Raw genomic sequence first — 24,706 nt, 5'->3', positions numbered from 1 at the left:
GGTGGAAACAGGGATAATGGCTGCCATCAGAGAGGAGGCCAGAGCCTGGATTAATCTCTGTTGGGCCGCCAAGCCAGTCTGAATGCTATCCAGAAATGCATTGGACTGTTGCATTTAGGCTGCCAGCCCCTGGATGGCATTCACAATGATTGACAGAAATGGATCTCAGGAGGTCAATAACCTCCTCACTCAGGGCAGCAGGGCTGACTGGGTCAGGGCCTGAGGTGCCTGGGGTGAAGGAGATGCCCATCTTTCTGAGTGAGCGGGCAACAATCTGAGGGGCTGCTGGGAGGGCGGTGCTGGTACGGGGGTGGCGGCTGTACCTGTAGCTGGGGTGGGCACAGAGTTGTCCGCCACCACCAGGAAGCTTCCATCGGAGTAGGTATCCGTGTCCGAATTGTCCCCTCCAGTCTCCGCAGTGGTGCTCCCCTCACCCTCCGTCCCACTGGTGCCCTCGCCGTCTGTGGATTCGGCCTACTGCGTCCTGTGGCATGTAGCTCCCTCCATCGCTGGTGCCTCTGCTCCTCTGCCAGATGATGCTAATACACATAAGGATAGGGTGACAAAACAAAAAGGGGGGGAAAAGGCAAAGGATACACCTAGTCAATGGCGGCACCAACACCACCATTGGCGTACACAACACACTCACACATAGGGAACAGCCCTACGCACTAGGCAATGCACTACCAGTCACAATGCTAGTCACCAGCCCATGGATGGGGACACATACTGCCAACAGCTGCACACCTGAGACCCACAAACCCCTGCCCAGTAGTGGATGCCTACTAGCTTAGTTGAGGACTTTCCGATCACAACCCTGCCCAACATGGGAGCTACTCTGCAAAGTCAGGCCTGGCATAGGGACACCCACAAGCCCTCATCCGCCAGCCGGTTGCTACCCCACCAGGCGTAAGTAGTAATGAAGGGCACTGTACTCACCCCCTTGTTACTGTTGCGATGCTCCCAAGCGCCCATCCAGCTCCGGATAGGCCACCGCCAATATGGGGGTCAGAGTTCGAAGGGCACCCTTTCCATGTTGGGAGGCCATGCCAAAATCTCAGGTCCTCCCACCGTTTCCGACAGTGGGTGCTTGACCTGCCGTAGACCCCCAGGGTCCGCATGTCCTTGGCGATGGCATGCCACATACCCTTTTGATGGGCGCTGACCTGCAGAGGAAATACACACAGGGAAAGGTATTAGTCCGACTGTCCTGCCTGTTACACTTATGGCCCACCATGCCCATTCCAATCCCCATTAGCACAGACATGGCCCAGCATACATGCTGCATGCTGCCAAGGACCCTTCCACTAACCCCCCCACACATGAGGCCTTCACACACAGCACTCCATGCATGAATGCCCCATGCATTATACTCACAGTGTACTTACCTGTTGATCTGGAGGCCCATTCAGCAGTCGGTACTGGGGTAAGACCCCATCCACCAGCCACTCCAACTCCGCCGCGGTGTAGGCAGGGGCCATTTCCACAGTGACACGAGCCATGGTCGGTTCCAGACGTAGGTCACAGGAGCACATGCAGTGTAGGCCCTCTCCCGTTGAAGCTCAGGTAGTAAGTGAGTGAACAAATAGAAAATGGTGGTCATGTCCCTGGCGGTGCGTGCTGACACCGCCGGCGTACATCACCATTGGCCACTGTACCCCATAGGGCCCTATGTTAACCAATGAGGAGCTGCTCAGCAGTTTGCGACCGCCTCCCGCAACGGCACACTACGTCAGCGGAATTACCTCATTTCCACCTGTACCTCCATACTGGACAGGCGGACGCCATTTTGGGGGGGGGGGGGCAGGCCATGGATCCTAACTGCATCACAGTACACAATTTCACATTCTGGACATGTGGCACCAAAATATTGTAACAATCACAATTTGCATTGAACTGTAATGGTTACATTGTACAGATAATGACAAGCTGCTCACTCTTATGCCCCATAGATTGCAACCGCTGCGGATGATTAGGAGATGGAGACATCCCCCCATATACAGACCCCTGGTGGACTTGGCAACAATGGAAGACAGGCACATTATCCTCACCTATGGACTGGACAGGTCCACAGTCACAGAGTTTTGTGCCAAATTGGAGCCTGACCTAATATCTGCTATCCGTCACTCCACTGGGATCCCCCCACTTGTTCAAGTCCTATCTGTGAGAAATAAGCCTCTTTCTAGCATGGTTACCCCCTCTTTTGGCCTGGTTGTGGGTGTGTTTTTACTGTGTCACTGGGATCCTGCTAGCTAGGACCGCCGGCATACATCACCATTGGCCACTGTACCCCATAGGGCCCCATGTTAACCAATGAGGAGTTGCTCAGCGGTTCGCGACCGCCTCCAGCAACGGCACACGCTGCGGATGATTAGGAGATGGAGACATCCCCCCATGTTCAGACCCCTGGTGGACTTGGCAACAATGGAGGACATGCACATTATCCTCACCTATGGACTGGACAGAGCCACAATCACAGAGTTATGTGCCCAATTGGAGCCTGACCTACTATCTGCTATCTGTCACCCCACTGGGATCCCCCCTCTTGTGCAGATCCTATCTGTGAGAAATAAGCCTCTTTCTAGCATGGTTACCCCCACTATTGGCCTGTTTGTGGGTGTGTTTTTACTGTGTCACTGGGATCCTGCTAGCCAGGACCCCAGTGCTCGTAGATAAAAACCTATATGTCAGTATGTTTTGCCTGTCTCACTGGGATCCTGCTAACCAGGATCCCAGTGCTCATAGTTTGTGGCCTAATGTGTATGCCTGTGTAGTGCCTAACTGTGTCACTGAGGCTCTGCTAATCAGAACCTCAGTGCTTATGCTCTCTCTGCTTTAAAATTTTGTCACTGTAGGCCAGTGACTTCATTTACCAATTTCAATTGGCACATTGGACCCCCTTCATAAGTCCCTAGTATATGGTACCTAGGTACCCATGACATTGGGGTTCCAGGAGATCAGACAAACCCTTACACAGGACTGTCATTGCAGCTTGCGTGAAATAGTGCACACGCTATTTCACAGCCATTTTCACTGCACTCCTGGGTCCATCCAGCGCCATGTTGATGAAAAATTAACTTTTGCCGTAGCCACGGTTTGTTGGCGCCTTCCAAAACGAAATCTCATCTGCAACAACCTTCACGCCGTGGGATATGTTTTGCATCATGCAGGAATCCACTGGAATCTTCCTAGGGTGCATTTCTGCAGTCTTCGACTAACCTGGGACTCTTCTTTTGCACCCTCTCTTGGGTTGGCAGGGGCTCCTGTCCTTCCTGGAACTTCTTTCGACTTCGGGACTTGGTCCCCTTCCTTTGCAGGTCTTCATGTCCAATAATCCAGAAGTTGTTCTTTGCAGACTTGGTTGGCTGCTGCAAAATCCCCAAAACGAGGTGTAGTGTGTCCTAAGGAAACTTGCAGTACTTTACTCCTGCTTTTCTGGGCTCTGGGGTGGGGTATTTTACTTACCTTTACTGTATTCTTACTCTCCCAGCGATTCTCCACACACTACACTTGTCTAGGGGTGAATTTGTGATTCACATTCTATTTTTCTAGTATATGGTTTGTGTGACCTATTTTCTCCCATTGCATTCTATAGGATTTCCTACTGTTTGCACTGTTCTATAACTATTTACTTGTTAATTTTGGTGCCTAGGGTATATATTGTAATTAATACTTACCTCCAGAAGGAGTATTGTTTCTAAGATATTTTTGGTACTGTGTCACACAATAAATACCTTTATTTTTGGTAACACTGAGTATTGCCTTTAGTTGTGTATAAGTACTGTGTAACTATAAGTGGTATTGCATGAGCTTTGCATGTCACCTAGTTCAGCCTTAGCTGCACTGCTATAGCTACCTCTATCAGCCTAAGCTGCTAGAACACTACAACATTCACTAACAAGAGATAACTTGACCTGGTGTAAGGTGTAAGTACCCAAGGTACCCACTACAAATCAGGCCAACCTCCTATACTATCTGTGCTCCATTTCTTGGCAACTGGTTCTTTCCAAGTGACAGTGGGCTTGGCAGCAGGACTGTCTCAGCCAATGTTGTCAATAGTGCTGACCATAGTGTTTTCTGCCCTGATTAAACACATGTGCAGCTACATCGTTTTCCCGCTTGTGGAGGATTTGGCCACAGTGGAGGCTGACTTCTATGCAATGGAACATTTCCCCATCAATGGGACACATATTGCATTTCCCCCCCCCCCATCGAAATGAACAGGTCTTCAGAAACCGTAAAAGTTATCACTCGATGAATGTGCATAAGGTGTGTTTGGCGGACCAGTACATCTCCCATGTCAATGCTAAGTATCCTGGGTCGGTGCATGACGCTTTTATCCTGAGGAATAGCAGCTTCCCTAATGTGATGTCCCAACTCCAGAGGCACAGGGTGTGGCTAATAGGTGAGCCCTGGTTCCCACCCAGTAGATGTTGGTGCATGGGTATGGTGTGGGCCATAAGGGATAGCGTGTGGCTAACAGTTGTCCCTCGATATTTGCAGGTGACTCTGGTTACCCTAACCTCTCATGACTACTAACTCTTGTGAGAAATCACAGGACAAGGGCAGAGGAATGTTACAATGAGGCACATGGGCGAACAATAAGGATAATAGAAAGGACATTCGGCCTCCTGAAGGCCAGGGTTTGCTGCCTTCATCTAACAGGTGGATCCCTGTGCTACTCACCCAAGAAGGTCTTCCAGATCATCGTGGCATGCTGTATGTTGCACAACCTTGCAACACCATGTGCCTTTTCTGCAGGAGGAGGAGGCTGGAGATGGCCGTGTGGCAGCAGTGGATCCTGTGGACAGTGAAGATGAGGAGGCAGAGCATGAGGGTAAGGACAACAGAAGTGCAGTCATTCATCAATGCTTCCAATGACACACAGGTAAGACAGTGTTATTTCACATTTCATTGACTGTTTGATGTGTGACATTGTCACTGGCAGGCTGTGAATTACTACTTCTATGCCCACTCACTGTACCCTTTGGCATCTCTTTTTGCAAATCTTGGTGCCACACTATTGCTCCTTGTGTATTCAGTGCAGCCAACTACAGTTTTTTCCTATGCATACATTACAGTACGGTTGAATTGTAATACTTGAACCTTGTTAAACAAATACATTTTGAAAACATTTGATGTACTCCATACTTGTAGTTTTTCAAAGTGTGTTTATTGCAGTGTTCCGAAGAAGAGGGGATAGCGCAATGGGCTGGGGTGATGATGGAGGAAAGTCCAGGTTAGAGTCCAGTCTATTTGTAGCACAGGTGCTGTGTCCAAGGGGGCATAGGAAGGGGAGCAATGATAGTTCAAGTTGGACAGGGTGACAGAGTGGGACAGAAGGGTGACAATCAGGAGAGTCTTATTTCCTGGCGGGGTCTTGGCAATAGTCTCTGGCATCTGCCTGGATCGCAGGGAACGTTTGTGGGGTGGTTCTCCTTCTGCTGGGGGAGGGGTGCGGGTGGCCTGTTGTCCACTAGTGGCAGCGGAGGGCTGTTCAGTAGTCTGGCTAGTGCCAGGGGCCACTGTTGTGCCACTGCCTCCCTCCTTCTGTTGGCCATGTCTTCCAGCAGACCTGCAATGGAGACCAGGGTGGTGTTAATGGCCTTCAAGTCCTCCCTGATCCCCAGGTACTGTCCCTCCTGCAGCCGCATGTTCTCCTGCATCTTGTCCAAGATCTGGCCCAGCGTATCCTGGGAATGTTAGTATGCTCCCAGGATAGCGGTGAGTGCCTGCTGGAGGGTCGGTTCCCTGGGCCTCTCCTCCCCCTGTCGTGCAGCAGTCCTCCCAGCTTCCCTGTTGTCCTGTACCTCTGTTCCCTGAACCATGTGCCCACTGCCATTGACCCCAATCCCTGATTGTCCTATGTTTGTGGTGCGCCCCAGGATCCCTGTAGTGGTGGACACACTGCTGATTGACGTGTCCTGGGGACAGAGGTATGGGCCCGCTGGGTGGGTGCTGTGGTGGTGTTTCCTGAGGGGGAGGCTCTGTGGTGGTGTGAGACTGTGTCTGGGTAACCGACTGTCCGGAGGTCCCTGATGGGCCAGGTTGGTCATCCAGATCCAGGTGAGCAGATCTGCTGTCATCACTTTGGGCCTCTTCTGTGGGGGGACTGGATGTTTCTGGCACCTCTTCTCCAGAGACATTGGCTGGGGTACCTGTGGGGTTGTAAATGCAGTGTTGTTGTTTCTGTGTGTGACATATTGTGCGTGGGTGTGTTGCCCTCTATGGTTGTTATTGCCCTGGCAGCTTTTCCTTGTGTAAGTTGTTATTTGGTGGGCTTGGTGATTCTCTCCAGTGTGCATGCTGTGGTGATAGGTGTCCAAGCCGGTCTGTGAGGTGGTGTCCATACACTGGTGTTGCATTCAGGTCTTGGCATTTGAATGAGTGGGTTGTGATGGTGGGGTGTGTGGGAGGTGGTGGAGTGATGGGATTGAGGGTCAGGGTGGGGCTATGTGATGGCATGCAGGTAGGGGGGTAGTAGTAGTAGAGAGATGACTTACCAGAGTCCAGTCCTCCTGCTACTCCTGCCAGGCCCTCAGGATGCATGATTGCCAAGACTTGCTCCTCCCATGTTGTTAGTTGTGGGGGAGGAGATGGGGGTCCACCTCCAGTCCCCTGTACTGCGAGCTGGTGTCTAGCTGCAATGGAATACACCTTCCCACGTAGGTCGTTCCACCTCTTCCTGATGTCCTCATTTGTTCTGGGGTACTGTCCCAGGGCGTTGACTCTGTCCACGATCCTCCACCATAGCTCTGTCTTCCTAGCATTGGATATCTGCTGCACCTGTGATCCAAAAAGCTGTGGCTCTAGCCAGATGATTTCCTCCACCATGACCCTTAGCTCCTCCTCAGAGACCCTGGGGTGTCGTTGTGGTGCAATGGGTGTAGTGTGAGTGGTGTGGGTGAGGGTGTGGAGGGTGATGTATTGGGGTGTGTGATGTAAGGTGCATGGGTGGTGTGTAGGTTTTGGTGGTATGTGGCTCTGGTTGTGTGGGTGCTCTTGCTGTCTCTCTGCTTGTAATGGTTTGTAGTCGTAAAGGGGTGTGGGTAATGTGGGTGTGTGTTCTATAGTGATGTGAGTGGGTGTGTGTGGTGTGTGTATGTGTGTCAGGTGTGTGTCGTTTGAATTGTCCAATGTGGTGTTGTTTTGTATGAGTGTGTGTAATTTGAGCGTGGCAGTAAGTACCGCCAGTGGTTTACCACCATTGAATGTCCGCCGTCGTGATTCGTGGATCATAATGTGATTTGTGTTGTTCTGTTGGCATAAAGGTGTGGGTTTTGATACCACCAGTTTATCACTGACCTTTGGTGTGGCGGATTTGTGTGTGTGGCTGAATAGTGACGGATTGGTATGTGTGTGTCATAATATGGTTCTCACTGATCAGTCACAAGGAAGGGTACATGATATTTGTATATAGAAAAATAATTGGTGTGTCCTCCTAGATCTGTTCCGTGCACCCTAGTCCATTTAAGTTTATTTACAGTACCTTGTGTAAGCTGCATTATTGCAAACCAAATAAGTAAAAAAATGTTAAAGCCTTCACATCTTTTGTTGCTGTATGTATATATTTGTCCTCAAACTCAAGGGGATGAGTGATCACTTGCCATACATCTGATATCAGACCAAGGCCCATATTTATACTCCCTTTGTGCCGGATTAACGTCATTTTTTATTATACAAATACTGCGCAAATTTAACACCATATTTATATTTAGATGCTAGACCCGTCTAGCGTCAAAATATCAGAGGTTGCGTCATTTTCGGGATGCGTGAAACCACCTTGCATCAATGAGATGCAAGGTAGGCATTCCCGTCCAAAAAATGCCTCAAACACCTGTGCGCCATATTTATCCAACCGGGCAAAAATGACGCACGGCTGGGAAGTGGACCCGAAAAATTACGCAAAGCCCGATTTGCGTACAATTTTAACGCCTGGGTCAGGGCAGGAGTTAAAATGGGGCAAACACACCACTACTTAGGGAAAACTCATACAAGCAACATCATTGCTCAAGAAGGACAACATGGAGGTGCTACTCATGCAGCATGCCAGCCGACGCAGAGCACAGGACCAACAGCAGCAGCTACCACCACACCAATGTGACCCCAAAGGCAAAGCAGAAGGCAGGAGAGGCTCTTCAGGATCAGGACAACCCTCCTGGGCCTCAGGGAACAGGATATCATCCAGAGGTACAGACTCAACTGGCAAGCCATACAGCAGCTGCTGCACCAAATTGAGCCACAGTTAACAGCCAGCCTGCTGACACCCCACAATATTCCACCGGTGACCAAGATGCTAGCTGTCCTGCACATGTTGGCAAGTGGGTCCTTCCAAACTACGGGTTACCTGGTTGCTGGGGTGTCTCAGCCCTCATTCTCCACCTTCCTTTCCAAGGTTCTTGATGCCATTATCTCCCTCACACCCCACCACATCAGCTTCCCCGACACACAGCAGAATCAGCAGGAGACCAAACAGGGGTTTTACCAAATACATGGCTTCCCACATGTGCTTGGTGCTATTGATTGCACACATGGCAACGCAGAAGGCAGGAGAGGCTCTTCAGGATCAGGACAACCCTCCTTGGCCTCAGGGAACAGGATATCATCCAGAGGTACAGACTCAACTGGCAAGCCTACAGCAGCTGCTGCACCAAATTGAGCCACAGTTAACAGCCAGCCTGCTGACACCCCAAAATATTCCACCGGAGACCAAGCTGCTAGCTGTCCTGCACATGTTGGCAAGTGGGTCCTTCCAAACTACGGGTGCCCTGGTTGCTGGGGTATCTCAGCCCTCATTCTCCACCTTCCTTTCCAAGGTTCTTGATGCCATTATCTCCCTCACACCCCACCACATCAGCTTCCCCGACACACAGCAGAATCAGCAGGAGACCAAACAGGGGTTTTACCAAATACATGGCTTCCCACATGTGCTTGGTGCTATTGATTGCACACATGGCAACGCAGAAGGCAGGAGAGGCTCTTCAGGATCAGGACAACCCTCCTTGGCCTCAGGGAACAGGATATCATCCAGAGGTACAGACTCAACTGGCAAGCCTACAGCAGCTGCTGCACCAAATTGAGCCACAGTTAACAGCCAGCCTGCTGACACCCCACAATATTCCACCGGAGACAAAGCTGCTAGCTGTCCTGCACATGTTGGCAAGTGGGTCCTTCCAAACTACGGGTGCCCTGGTTACCTGGGGTATCTCAGCCCTCATTCTCCACCTTCCTTTCCAAGGTTCTTGATGCCATTATCTCCCTCACACCCCACCACATCAGCTTCCCCAACACACAGCAGAATCAGCAGGAGACCAAACAGGGGTTTTACCAAATACATGGCTTCCCACATGTGCTTGGTGCTATTGACTGCACAGAGGGCCGTATTGTACCACCTGCTGCAACCAAGCACCAATACCCGCAACAGAAAGCACACCCACTCCATAAATGTGCAGGCCGTTGTTGACCACCAGGGATTGTTGACGAACATCTTGGCATTATCCTGGGAGTGGACATGATTCCTTCATCTTCTGCCACAGCACCATCAATCGGCACTTCCTGGACGGCCGATATGGCAATGGCCTTCTTGTTGTTAAGTCCATAAACCTTGTAATATACACGCGGCACAGCAACCCTGTAGGACACACAAGACATACACCACTACATTAACACGTGGCCAGAAAGACACTGAGGTGTGACACAGATAGTTATGTTGTACACCCTGACACAGTGGGATACACACCTGTGGACAAATGGCGGCTGCCAATAACAATAGATGCCACTCTAGAGCCACAAGGGACCAATTTAAAACCAAACAGTGACAATGACATGGCTTGCACTGGCAGTACAACTTGGAAGATTAACCATTCAATATTACATAAGGCCACATAGTCAATCCCACACCCTCCCATGCAATAAGTACTGTGGAAGGGATGTGCAATGTGTGTTGCTGCAGGTCAAACACCATGGGACACATAGCATGATGATGCTGACTCACAGCTAGGTGACATGGAAATACTGAGACAGTACCAACATTACACATCACTCCCGGGGTGACTTTGCCAGCTAGCAATAAAGAAGTGGATTGTGCTATGAACACATATTGATTTGACACTAATGCAAAGTACGCACTGCTGCACATACTGAAAGAGCCAATTCTCCATCTGCATAACAGATGTACAGGGAGATGGCCCTTCCTGCACACATACATCCACCTCCACAAGCCAATTAGCCAGCTCACCTGGAGCAAGTTCAGTAGTTCAGGTGCACGGTTGCACATGAGCCACTGGCGGAGGGAACCACAAAGGTCTACATAGAATCAAGTCACACATGGGACCATTGGGCATTGTCAATACTGAACATCTCCGTGCTGCCAACTTAGGGAGATGTGTTGAGCATTGCCACCAAGTCCAATCAAAGGGCCTCACCTCTGGTTTTCATCTGCATTTACATATGTCCATGTGGATGGGATGTCCAGGCCATGTAGTGCAACCATGTTACCACCACATTGGAATCTATTGTGTGTGTGGAGGTATCATGTCCCCTCCAGTGAATGCCCACTAAAACATCTTACACCCTACATAACGCATGGGAGATGCACACTGAACTGCAATTTTGAAACTAAACCATAGATATCAGGTCAATGAGCCAAACACAAGTTTTCAAGTCAAACAACCCAATGCAGAAAGAACCTCACAGAAGCCCAGGACCCCACACAATGCCACAAACGCATATGAGTCACAGACAACACAGGATATCAACTGCCATGCTCCATGACATTCCTGGTGTAGGCAAAAACAAAATACTTACTCCTTTTTTCTCTTTCAGCTGATCAGGGTTACCAGATCCAGCCATGGACCATGAACCAATTCCCCAACCCAAGCACAGCAGCAGAGCATGCCTATAATGAGGCACATCGGAGGACATGCACCATTGTTGAATGGACCTTTGGCATCCAGATTCAGGTGCCTGGACATCACAGGAGGCAGCCTCCTATAATCCCCAGAAATGGTCTGCAAGATCATATTGACTTTTGCCATCCTGCACAACATTCGTGTAAGGAGTAACATCCCCCTATATGAACCTGAACAAGAACTACCTGAAGAGGAGGAGGAGGTGGATGGTGCCTGGGAAAATGAGGGGGGACATCCAAACACAGCTGCAGGCATGCGTCACAGACAACAGATAGTTCAAAACTTTTTTCAACAATAGTCACTATAAACACATACACGATACGGAATTAAACACCTCACTTTATCACTGAATCCTGCTCTGGGTAATATTTTATGCATCACATGTTCTTTAGGGCTCTGAGTATTACCTCAGGGAGCATGTCACAAAGACAAATCTGACTACTTCTGATGCCACATCACATTTAATGGGTATGATTGTACAGCAAACATCAAACACAATTTGTATGAAAACCATCTTTTCTATTTCACATTAGAAGGGCAAATTCATAGGGCCACAACTATGACAGACATCCATGTTGTCAACATGGTATACTGTAGCATATGACACACAACTATGACATCTTCAATCATAAGGTAAATAAGCACATCATACATGAGGTGGTGGATGTGAAATTGCATTGGTAACAGGAATGTATGAACAGACCCTTGGCATCAGTGGGTGTGACATTAGCTATCTCTGCAAGGAGCTTGTGTGACAAGTGGTGCATCAATCCTGAAAATGGATAGCACGAGTGATCCAGGTATGACAATCAATGCTCACAAGACATGCCCTGCGCAGTCCATCCCAGGTGATAAGTCCTGCCACAGCCATGTTTTAAGTCTCTGACCTTCCTTCTCTTGGGGGCGCTGTAAATGGACCATCCGTACCCTGGGAATAATCATCAACACTCACCCAGACTCCCATTCTGACTCCTGTTTGCTTCCCTTTTCAGTATGGCATTCCATAGTACAACTACATTAGCCTGCATGGACTTCAGGTCCCATAATGCACTGCCTGGTTGTGGGTAAGACCTGTAATCTTCTCTCCATTGCTTCCCATGGGAAAAGTACGGTTGGCCCCTTATACTGGATTCTCTCCTCCAGGATTTGTGAGAGACTGAAGCTGCACACACCTGTGAGGAGCTTGGGTGACAAGTGGTGCATCAATCCTGAAAATGGATAGCATGAGTGTCCCAGGTATGACAAGTAATGCTCACAAGACAAGCCCTGCGCAGTCCATCCCAGGTTATAAGTCCTGCCACAGCCATATTTTAAGTCTCTGACCTCTCTTCTCTAGGGGGTGCTGTAATTGGACTATCTGTACCCTGGGAATCATCATCAACACTCACCCAGACTCCAATTCTGACTCCTGTTTGCTTCCCTTTTCAGTATGGCATGCCATAGTACAACTACATTAGCCTGCATGGACTTCAGGTCCCATAATGCACTGCCTGGTAGTCGGTAAGACCTATAATCTTCTCTCCATTACTTCTCATGCGAAAAGTCCTGTTGGGCCCTTTTACTTGATTATCTCCTCTAGGACTTGTGAGAGACTGAAGCTGCACATACCTGTGAGCTCTCCCATGCAGCCCAGCCATTTGACTCTGCCCTGGCCTTGCTGCTGCCTGGAACAGCTTAGAAGCTGCCCTTCCCTGAAGCTCCTTGCCGTGCATTGGAGTACAATTCATTTGTGTACGAGAGCCCTTGTTAGATTGTGTTACAGTTCTGAGTACCACTGAAACTGCTCTCTGTTTCCACAGTGTTGTTCCTGCTTGTTCCAGTCAGACTCTGCTCCCTGTTTTTCTGCCTTGTTAATGTTTGTTCCTGAGAGAGCCTGCCTTCTGTTAGCCAGACCGGTTCCAGTCTTTGCATCAAGCAGAGCCTGTTCCCTGTGCCTGCATTTGCCTCCTAGTTGGTTTTCCATGCCCTCTATTTCCTCTTGGGGCATTGTGTCTGGTAAGTGTACGATCAGTCCTTAACTGTATAGAATAGTTTAATTTTGTATTTGTCCTGGTACATGTTTTCCAGGGGGCTAATCCAGCCCACATCCTTTGTCTGGTTTTGCATGTCTTCATTAGTGCCAAACAGTGACAGCGTGCTATGGCTGTATTCCTGGATTTGGTACTGTGCCTCCAACCCAACAAACAAGAGATGGTCTTGTGTATGTAAGGACAATCCATGTTTGTGCCCTGACGGTCGAGACACAGATTCACTTCTGCCTCCACCTTTCGATGGGGCTTGCGTTGTGACTAACTGTGAGATTAATCTGCACAGGGGAACTGATGTTCCCTGTTGCTGTGTGAAGTTCAGAGCCCTACCCTGTGTACAAACATAGTGATGAGACCTGCATGTTTGTCCGTTACTGATCCATAGCATATTTGTCCACACCAAGGTTGCCTTCACTCTTCTGTATTTTCTACTGTACCATAACTGCCCTATACCCTTGTATGCCTTCAAGAGGATCTTCAGCTTTAGGTCAAATCTGCTTTGAAAGATACTCTTTGAACTCAAGGGTTGCCTCCATAAGACTCCTGACTAGACCTGCATGAAACCGTTACACCATGGAGGCCAATACTGACACAGAGTACACATGCCCACACACTTGAACTGGACACCTTTGTGCAATTCACCTCTGAAAATATGTGAACATATGCAACCTGGGCTGCTGGTCAACTACAGCCACAGGAGGAACATAGGTAATTTACATTAGGCAAACGGACGTGTACATAATTTAATGATTGGAATTGAGGCTCTGTGTTGCAAACACTGTACCTACCAAACATGTTCAAATGCCTGACTTATGGGTAGTATACACACAAGTGACCACAAAGTGGGAGGCAACAATTAATTACATGTGATGGGTAACATATCCGACATAGCCCTCATCAGCCATCCTCGATCTTCCCTGTGTATTGTTTGTGTTGGGAAATGTCCCCAAAATCTAACAACTACACACAGCAAAAGAGTCGACACATGTTACAAACACATATCATGACTGTTGTACCTCATTGATTGGTATCTGATGTTGATACACATTTGTAACACATTCATACATGAACATCACGCATAATGTATTGCATTCCGTTCCAACAGAAGCACATAATTAGTTGTAACAGTCAAATACAAAACACACCGGCCATAATTTATATTTTTGTAGCGTAGCCTTGCTGTCCTCTATTGAAGCAACATCTGTGCAAACTTACAAATTCCATTTTAATTACCTAAGTTTGTGCTGCTGTTGTGTCAGTTAGAAAAGCAAATCCTGCACAAAGATATTAGAAATGTGGGCTGCAGTTGCATGGTCTACCACCTGTGGCCAAACACTAGAACACACACTGCAGGCCATACTATCCTATCTTTGTCTAGATATAGGCTGCATGCATGTTAAATAAAGAAAAAGTACACAAACACAGTTTGAGTCAGAAATATTGACGCAAATGTGTCGAACAATTATGCAAATGCACAATCAACATCAATGGGTCCCTAGCGTTAATTCCACCAGCGCACCCAAGGCATGCGGATATTCATAGAAATTGTATTTTTCTGTGAATGCGTGGGATTTTGACACTTATGTAGCTTACGCGTCAAAAATATTGACGCAAACTACGTAAGCGTCAACAATTTACATGCAAGACGGAAAATGGGGTGCAAATGGGACAGGAAGTGATGTAATAGAATATCTTGTTTACAGAAATGGTACAGTGGGTGTAATTTAATTTTCACTTAGAGTATGTGATTTTCTAGACTGCGTGAGTGTGTGTTGGTCTTGCTCTCTTGTGAATTGTTTATTTTGTCTCTTGTGTGGTCTATTTTTTGTCTTTTGGTGTTACCTAACTGTATTTTGTACCTGTGTAAGTGTTTTGTGACTTTTATTGTTGTCAGAATTGTATTTGTACTGTTGGGGGTCTGTTTGTGGGTAAGATTAGTTGGGCTAGTTTGGGTCTTTCATTGGGGTTTGTAAGTTTCCTTTTTTCTACCTTCATTTCCTTTATTTCTCATTTTACTGTAATACATTGTGTACTGTACCATCTCGGGAAGGGTTAGGCTGGGGCGCAGGGTGAGGAGGAGCTTGGGGCATTAGTGTGGCTGGTGTGCCACTTCCTTCCTATGATGCTGGAGCAGGGAGCCATGTGATACAGGGGTATCACACCGAGGCAAGACGGCTTCGTTGGTCAAAGGTGCTGTTCCACCTAAGAAGAATATTCAACACCACCCGGAATGAGCACCAGCTCAAGCATTGATAGGCTGACCTGGTGGCCTGAGAGCAGGACCTGCTGGACCACCTGGGTGTGGTGATTGGTGGCCATGTTGGTGAGTATCACATTGACAAATGTGTACAGTTGAATGCTCCTGAGTGACAGTAGCAGATATCATGACATACTGCATGCAGTGTTTGTGGCCATGTGGAAAACAAACTGTTAGTGTACCAGTAATGTGATGTATTATACATGTTAATACATGGTAACAATGCAGTCCACAGTTTCGTTGAGCCATGTCTGACTATTATCCAGGGCCATATGTACCAAGCTCTTGATAACTTTCACTAATGGCTAAGTTTACTGAATTTGTGTGTTTAAGTCAGGACAAATATTCATTCACATGGACAAACCCAAATGGCCCATTCTGCTATCAGATTGCACAATCACAAAACAGGGTCTTCTAGTGGCATTTAGGATTAGGCATTCAAATCCTATCATTGAGTCCCAGGCGCCTATTACATTTTTTTCTTGGGCACAATTGCCGGGACTGAGCTATTGCAGTTACCATCTGTTTCAAATTGGTGCCAACCCATTTTCAAAAGGGGAAGGGTCACCATGGGATCCTCCTTGTGAATGCATGGCCACAAACTATTTCTGAGCATGAAGTTGTGCAGGGGACCACTGACCGCTTCCAAAAACCTATTTTAGTAATGAAATAGGTTGTTAAAATACTTTCTGTACACCCCTGCTGGAATATTGCTGCATTTCAACAAATGTTAACATCTCAATATGAAAGCAGTCACAGACATGGTGGCTTGCTGAGCTCAGCAGGCCAGCATTCCTGTGAGTGCTGCCATTCCCAAGGGTTTTGCAAAATGAGACCTACATCATCATGATTGAAGAGGTAGGTCATTTGCTACCCCATGTTGTTATTTGCAAACAGTGTAATTTTGAGTGTTCTACCTCTGATCATCCAACTTGCTAATTGCTAGTTCCTGAGTCTCACAATGTGTGAATCCCAATACCTGATATAGGTACATATGGCCCTGAGTGACACATTTCAGGTGCAATGACTATACCTGTGCCCATGTATTCTGTCAACGATGATCAGCTAAAACACTGTCAGCATACAAACTTTCGCAGTTTTGGAATAGCAAAGTGGATAATCCATGTTCAGCGCTACATTGTCATCATTACACACATAAGATCCCTGCCATCAAATTGCCATAGGAGGCATTTACGGCTTAGGGGACACTGCCAGTGGGGCATATGTCACCTACATACAACACTGGCACACCTATTATGGATCACTGAAAGCACGATAATCCCTGAATGCAAATCGACCCACATGCCCATCACACAGTTACTCATTGTCCCTTGATGCACAAGCCACAATATCTGAGTCACTTGTATTGCAGTGCACCAGGAAAGTGCCATTGCAATTGTCACCCAATAACAAATGATGAAATGGAGTACCATCTGAAATGGATTAGCCACAAAAAGTGTGTAGTCAGGTTTAGCACCATAGTATTGTTAGGGCCAGTGCATGTGTCCATATGTGTCTATCACTCACTGGAGTGACAGTGGCAATGCCAGTTTGCAGTGGTATGTCTGTTGAAGTGTCTACATGCCTGGTGTGCAGCTTTATCATATAAATGGCACACACTGTGATATGTTGTTCCCACATTTGTACAGTGATCAGACATTGAGCATATATCTCCGTTCCATCTTTTACAGGTGGACCGACCCCCTATACCATTGGGGAAGTGGCTTGATTTGAGGACCCAGACATATCCAGTAATGTGAAAATGTCTGTCCAGTGTTGTGATTGCAGCTGTTGTGTGACTGACTCTTGTGTGTTGCAATCATTGCAAGATATGATGATCTGGCACATGATCTGATAGGTGACTTGACTGGAGGTTGACATTGTGTTCCATGCAAAGGTTAGACATTCACTGGCAGAGAATCATATCTTGGGAGTCTACTGCTGCGCAATAGACAGGAGCAGGTGAACAAGGTGATTTGAAGTCACACGTAGGCCCACATTTGATTTGGAGGTGGTCCAGTGTCAGAATTTTGTCAGCAAGTCATTTACACAAGACAGTGATGCATCAGTTTTACACACAAACCTGTGCATCCCTGTAATGTAATGAACATGTAGGACTGTAGGGGTGACTGCGCCACAGCATCTAGCCCCACATGTTGTACTCCATTTACGTGGCACTTAAGTGGTATGTTATAGGCGTGCATGCAGGTCAAGGCCAGATGTGTGCTTGCATCAATGTGGGTGATTTAGTAAATGTGTCAGTGAGATCTGATGTTGATGGTTGTCCACAAATGGAAACATGAATGTAGATGTGATTGACCAATGGTTGACTCAATCCTCGTTTGCAGGCCTCCTTACATGTGTTCCACTCACTAAATCCATGTGCAGCTGGACAAAGCTTTGTGGTTGTCTTTGACGGTTGAAAAATGTATTGTGTGCCCATCCCTCCTGAGGTACAGGGTTAGGGGAGAAAATATATGTAGCTATGTGTGATGGTCACAGTGTAGATGTCAGACATATAATTCAAGCATGCTTGTGTGCCAAACTACACTGACCCCTTATAATTAGCAACTGCATACCATCCTGCCATTTCCATATACAAATCACAGGTCTTGTGTGCCTTGAAGTTGATCTAGATGATAGGGATTAGTTGGTCTGGCACATGTCGAGTACTTGCTGCATTTGCATTGTAACACATTGCACTACATATATGCACAGATCAGTTAATTTGGTACACACCTTCTTGTGCTTTGCTGTGCTGTTAGATAGTTGATGGGTAGGCTGCATTGCCATGTCATCCCTTAGGTACAATCTATCATCTGTACTGTGATTTGGACTGCATGTGCAATTTGTGAGAGAGTATTAGATTATCATCTGTACATGCATCACACAATGATGACACTGTTTGCCTGTCTCTTGCTTACAGCTGCTAACATGAATGCCACACAAATCAAAAAGTTCCAGAGGTGGGCAGTGCGATACAGGCACATCCTGGATGTGGAGGCTGGGTATAGAATGATGGCAAGACGTTATCGTCAGGAGAGAGCCACTGGAGCATGGTGAGCTTTTAGCCAAAGAGGCCCGGCATTGGCCACAACAGGTGCCACCACCACCCCGACTGCAGGCAGTGGCACAGTGGGCACCGGTATCTCCACCACACCTACTGCACCCTCAACATCTGGAGCACAAGCCACAACACCTGCTGCACCATCTATTGCACCACCCCCAACCACTGCACCTGCAATTACTACGACTTCAGCAACACAAACCATCACAGCAGCTGGTATGGACATGGCCGCATTCAGGCAGCTTTAGCTGGACATGTGTAAGTTCCTAAAGAGAATGGACAGTCTCCAGCGTGACATAGCTGTCAATAGCCGGAGACTGAAATCTATCCCAAAAACTCAGAGGAGGTCAAATTTCTAAGTCCTGTTTTGCCTCACCCCTAATTCTGTCCCCTCCCTCCTCTTTCCTTATACTGTTTTTTAGTGGGTTTAGGTGGCTTAGTGATAGGTTGGAGAAGGCTATTAGTTTAGATAGGATAGGTAGGAAATGGGTTGGGGGGAGGTCTATTATTACATGTTAGTTTGTGGGTGGGGGTTGATGTTGGGGTTTTTGTGTATAAAATACACAAAAAATATATTTGTTTAGTATTAGTTAGTATCTGTTTAGGTTAGTATATGTTGTCCTACATGTGTCCCGTCATATAAGGGGGGTTAATGTCTAGAGTGTTTAGTTAGATGTGGTAAGTAAGTTTAGCAGCATAGGGTAGTTAGGGTCAGGTGTGGGTAATTTATAGTTAGGATAGGTTAGGTTAGTATGGGTGTGTGACAGTTTAAGTCTTCTTTTATACATATTTAATAAAGCTTTAGGCACTCCTTTACGGTATGTGTCATATGCTTGGGGATCTGGGCCTTTGCATGAGTGTACAGTGGCAAATTTGTGTTTGCTTGTGTATTCCGTCCTGCATCCACATCCCATTCTTGACATGTTTATTCCCAGTTCCAAATGAGCTGTCACATTGGCAGCTACAACAAAGCTACTTCTCTATGCATCTGCCATCCATTGTACCCACCACTCAAGGTGACTATTGTTCCCATGTGGTGGACAGGTAGGTGTTCTTTTTTACGCTGTCATCATTTGGGTCCTGTGTTGGAATCTTGGGCACTGTGGACATCTGCCTGCAGCCTGATGTTTATGTGAACCCTGATAAAGTGAGTGGTGTCAACTTCTTATCAGATTAAGTATACAAAATTCACACCTATGAGTTTAGATTGAACTCCCAGGTGACGTTATTGTCCAAACACTTTTACACAGCCATTCCTGCTGTATGTTGTGGTTGTGGCATTTATGCTTAGAGTCAAATGTCACAAACACAATGATTGTCTTGTAGGGGATGTGGCCAGCATTGAGTTTAATCTTGTGGATACCTTGGGCCTGACATATCCAATTTTTACACAGCATTTGACTGTTAGTATTGCTTTTACTTCAGAAATGAGCCACAAGCAGCACAGATGATTTTACAATCCAGACCCTTGTGCATAGATATCAGCCCACATTCTTTCTACTCTCTTGTATTGACAATCAGTGACCATTGACATGTTATTAAATGGTAAGATCCCACATCTGAAGTATCTTCTAGTTGAAAGCACTGTATATGCGATACATAGCATAAGTCAAGTTCAGCAATCTTGTATTATAAAGTGAGGGGAATTGAAAGGACATCAAAAAGGCAGTCTCTCAATTGACACATTTTTTAGTTAAGAGGAGATTAAGTTCCAATATTCAACGGAGTTGCAGCCAACACGTGTTTCGCCCCATATTGCAAGTGCGCCAGGGCTTTCTCAAAGCTGTAAAAAATATATAAACGATATAAGACTCAAGGTAAATCACACACTAGAGAGAAGTGCTACCAGAGAGGTGAATATCCTAAGTGCAGACGGATAGAACATACATCCTTGTCTACTGTGTTCCCAAAAAGTGAGAAAAGTTATAATAAAAGTTATAATAAAAGTGAATCCCCTTAATGGGGTTCACTACAAGAGAACTGTTATTGTTGTAAACACCCTGATTGTAACGAATATTAATCAGTGTGTAGTAATGAGAACAGCATGCGTATTGCTATGCTCACTGCAAAAGAGAATGAAAAAATAAGTTGCAGGCCGAAATGAAAACCCCCTATAGAAATACTCAAGTAATGTAAAAGAAAAGAAAAACGGGAGTAGGTAAGAGAAAAAAGATGAATTGAGGATTAATACTATCAAGTCAAGCAAGTGAATACATGCTGGCACTCACGTGGTTTTAGTACAATCATGATCAAGGCAAGCTGAGAAAATAGCTAAATGTGATATAGAAAATTGACCTATATTGGTAACATACCACGTTATATAGAGTAGAAGGATCTTCTGACAAAATTGTCACAATTGTTGATAAAGATCTGGGCACAGAAATGTATATTACATTTAAAAAGACCACAGGGCAAAATGTTATACAGATAATAATTAGACCATACTTTGTAAAGCCATACAATGTTCCACTCTGTCATAGTTCACAAATTAATTCGTTACGAAATAAGATACAGTAAACAAGTAAGAAACCTATCCAGAATGAATTAATAACAGTCAAAGTTTTGAGAGATACATCGGAAGGCCTCGGGTTTAAGGAAGAAAAAAAAGAAACTGATAATTCGAGTTGCCATCTGATGAAAAATATTGTTGTAGAGTAGCTAAACAAAGTGTAAATAAAATAAAGGATATGGCCACTCGGGGGCCTTCTGTTCTAGGAAACGGGCTGATGAAGGTGAAGTTTTGCACTTACCGAATTGATGGAGTGTTAGCAAAATAAAGCGTCCCGACGCGTCCTGCGGTTAATCGCGAAGGACGCGCCGGAGGAACCCGCGTTAAATAGCGGTAGTCCTTCCTCTGATCGGAAGTACAGATACAGAGGAAGGACTAAGGAGAGTCTAGTATAGTTGAAAAATAGCGGCGCCATTTTGGGAAGGGCAGAATTGAGGCCGAATTTACAAGGAGTGATGAGTTTGTTAACCATACATAAAGTGATAATAGGAATATAAGGAAAAATATAATATATTAAATATTAATATAAGGCAACATAAATAATTGAAAAGATAACACTAAATCTAGAATATGGAGGTATCCAAAAAGAAGCAAAAAAGAAGAAAAAAACGATAACATGCTTCTAAGTTAGACCCAAGGGGTAATTCTTCCCTGTATAGGCAAGCACCAGTGACCAGAAAACAACAGAGGATAATGCATGAGAACAGTACATAGGGAAAAATGATACATAAAGGCCAATGCATAGGGACAAAAAGTATGCAACACGTCAGTCTCATTATACCAACCAATAATGCCACTCATGGTCCTTGTTTAAACCATTATACACTGTATCATAATGGATGATCATCCGACTTTCTTCTTGGCGTAGACGCAGATGTAAATTGCCCCCCCTTGGGGACAATGTGATGCGTTGAAGGCCACAGAAAGTAAAGTTGCATTCATTGGGATGAAATTCATTGTAGTGTTCCACAAGAGGCGCCTTAGCCTCCAGTTTTAGGACATTGCGATAATGCTCTTGGATTTGGACTTTTAGAGGACGGATAGTACTTCCAATGTAGACTTTTTGACAGGGACAGTATATTAGATATACAACATTGGTGCTCTCACAATTAATAAAGTCTTTGATCACAAATTCCTTGCCATTGATGTTGATTGTAGTAGATCTGTTGAGACCTAATTTGCAAATCGAGCATTTGGTGCAAGTATAGAACCCCTTTGGATTTGGAAAGAGAGGTCCGGAGGATTTCAGTTGGAAGAAAGACGGGCAAAGTTTATCCCTGAGATTGGGGGCTCGACGAAACCCTATTTGTGGGTGATAAGTGATATATTGATGAATGGAGGGATTATTATGCAGTAAGTACCAGTGTTTCTGTAGGTATTTGCGAATAGAGTGATGACCATTATGAAATTCAGTAATCAGGCAAATAGTTGTATCCTCTTTGCGCCGGTGTGATGTATTGATCATCTTGTTCCGGTCCAGTTTGCCTAACTTTTCTTTGGATAGATTCAGGAGCATTTGATTATACGCCCTAGCCGTGAGTCTCTCCGTTATTTGTGAGGAAAAAAAGTTATAGTCACTAAGATTAGTGCAGTTCATTCTGGCTCGTCTGTACTCGCCTTGTGGAATATTTTTTATTATGCTAGGAGGATGGCAGCTAGTTTCATGCAGAATTGAATTCGCCGCTGTCTGTTTCCTGAAAAATCTGGTCTGCAGTTTGTCATTATCTACATAGATCAGAAGATCTAGGTACTCCACCTGCGAGTCCGAGATATGATATGATGTCTATGTTGACATGTTACATGCATCACAAATCTCCAGCACAGTAGATGTGTCACATCACACAGAGACAAAGTGGTTGTGTAGCTGATGTTTATTTTAAAGTGCTGTAATACAATATTTACATAGTCCAGGTTTGTAAGTCCATTGGTGTGACGCATTCTATTGTGACGCAACACAAGTGCAATGTTGAGGGACATGTCATTGGACATGATGCGATGGAGTGTCATTCAGTGCAGTGGAACATGAGTTGCCAATTGGGTAGTGAGAGACAATTGCAGTCCATAGTGGTAAGGTTAACAGTGTGTCGGAGCAGAGTGCTTATCACCAACTGTAGCAAGACTTGCATGTTGTCAAGCACTGGACAAGGGAAAAACAGTGCCCATGTTGCATGGGCTGGTGCTACTGGGTACTCCTATGGGTGAAGGTGATCTGTTCCACGTCTTCATCCTCTGATGTGTGTGTCGTCTCCTCTGCCCTTGATGGTGATGGGTTTGAGGGGGCAACACACACTTCAGTGTTTGGAGAAGTGGACTCTGAATTCCCGGTAGCTGCCAGCTGTGGAACTTTTAAGGGCATAAATGCAGCAAGGAGGAGCTGCTGGTTATTGAATATGGCAGCAACATTCCTGTGGTAGGCACCCATGTCTGCCCTGAGGGAGTCCTGATTGTTGTCATGCATGCAGTGAAATGTTTGGGAGGCCAGGTGTTTTGGCAACTCCCTCACTGCAGTGGTAAGGTCCTTCACACACTGTTGGAGTCCTTGCAGTAGTGATTGTTGGACTTGCATGGCTGCTGACTGTTCTGCGGATGTCATCATGCACATCCCCTCAAGGCTGGCTGCCATATTTTGCATCCCCACCCGCATCTCCTTGGCCAGCTCCCGCTGTACTCCCACAACTGTCCTCTCAAAGGTGGTCCCAGTGTCATCAGAGTCCTCAGCTGTGTTTGAGCTGGCAGGTCATACTATTGGGGTGGTGGGTGGGTCCTCTGGGATAGCTGCTACATCTGTGCTCCTCCTTGCTACTGGAGGTGGGGTCTGGAGGGTGCCCAAGACATCTTGGAGGGTTTCCTGGCTGATGGCTGTCAGCTCGTCATCCATGTCATCAGGGTAGTCCAGGACAGGAAAATCCACAGGAGAGCCATCTGCAATGAGATATTGTACAATTAGTGTGTCTTTGTTGTGGCAGTTGTAATGTGACATCACTGACTTCCTATTAGTGGAACATTGTATTCTGGGTTCCCATTCATTGTTCCTGTCATTAATATTTGCATTTTCACAGGCCTATGCCCCACCTCCATGTCACATGTAGTGTGGGCAGTTTGGGAAATTGTCTGCGTCACATCCTATAGGTGTAGGTTCTGTCCAAATTGTGTCTTGCCACATGCTTGTCCTACTCAACCCTCTCTCTGCTACCATTAGCATGGTGAGGCCTTGCAATGCTTGTTGGTGTTCTGATGCCACATGCACCACACATAACAATATGGCCCTGACCCAGTCTTTGATATTTCACATACACCTATAGATTGCTGAAACCTAGCACATACCATGTATTGCATTGGCATGACATGATACAGGTGTCAGCATTGGTAGTTGGTCATGTTGATGTGTGCTACATTGCATTGCACTGATGGGCCTGGCAGAGTTCCATTTCCTCTTATGACTGTGCGGGTTTGTTTCACTAGCTACACACTTATGTCCTCTCCTTCAATGCTGTTGTCTTAGCAGTATGACAATTGAGATGTTGGAAGGTGGCATTGGAGCTATTGTAACACAGGCACGGGGTGGACCCTGGAATGGTCAGCATGGGTAGAGATTACTGCTGTGTACTTCATAATGTAAGTGACAGTGCCTGATGTTTATTCAGTCTATGGACATGAGCATTTGACAGGGGTTGCACTTGGATAGAAATTGAAGGGGATTGATCACAGAGTCATGCTGAACCCTAATTGTGAGTGTGTTTGTGCCATGGGCACCTAACTGCCATTTCCTAATTGACCAGCACACACAGCACAGGTAGTAGTGGCAAATGTTGTCAATGGTAAATGCCACTTGAGACAATGGCCTGAGACTGGGAATTGTCCCCTGGTTCACATTCTGAGATTAGCACCTATCCTGTGACAGCAGCACAGTTTTACATTCTACCCTATCCTCCTGGA

Source organism: Pleurodeles waltl, chromosome 5 (genome assembly GCF_031143425.1).
Source record: "Pleurodeles waltl isolate 20211129_DDA chromosome 5, aPleWal1.hap1.20221129, whole genome shotgun sequence".
Taxonomy (NCBI): domain Eukaryota; kingdom Metazoa; phylum Chordata; class Amphibia; order Caudata; family Salamandridae; genus Pleurodeles; species Pleurodeles waltl.
Note: the sequence above shows the minus strand (reverse complement) of the source record.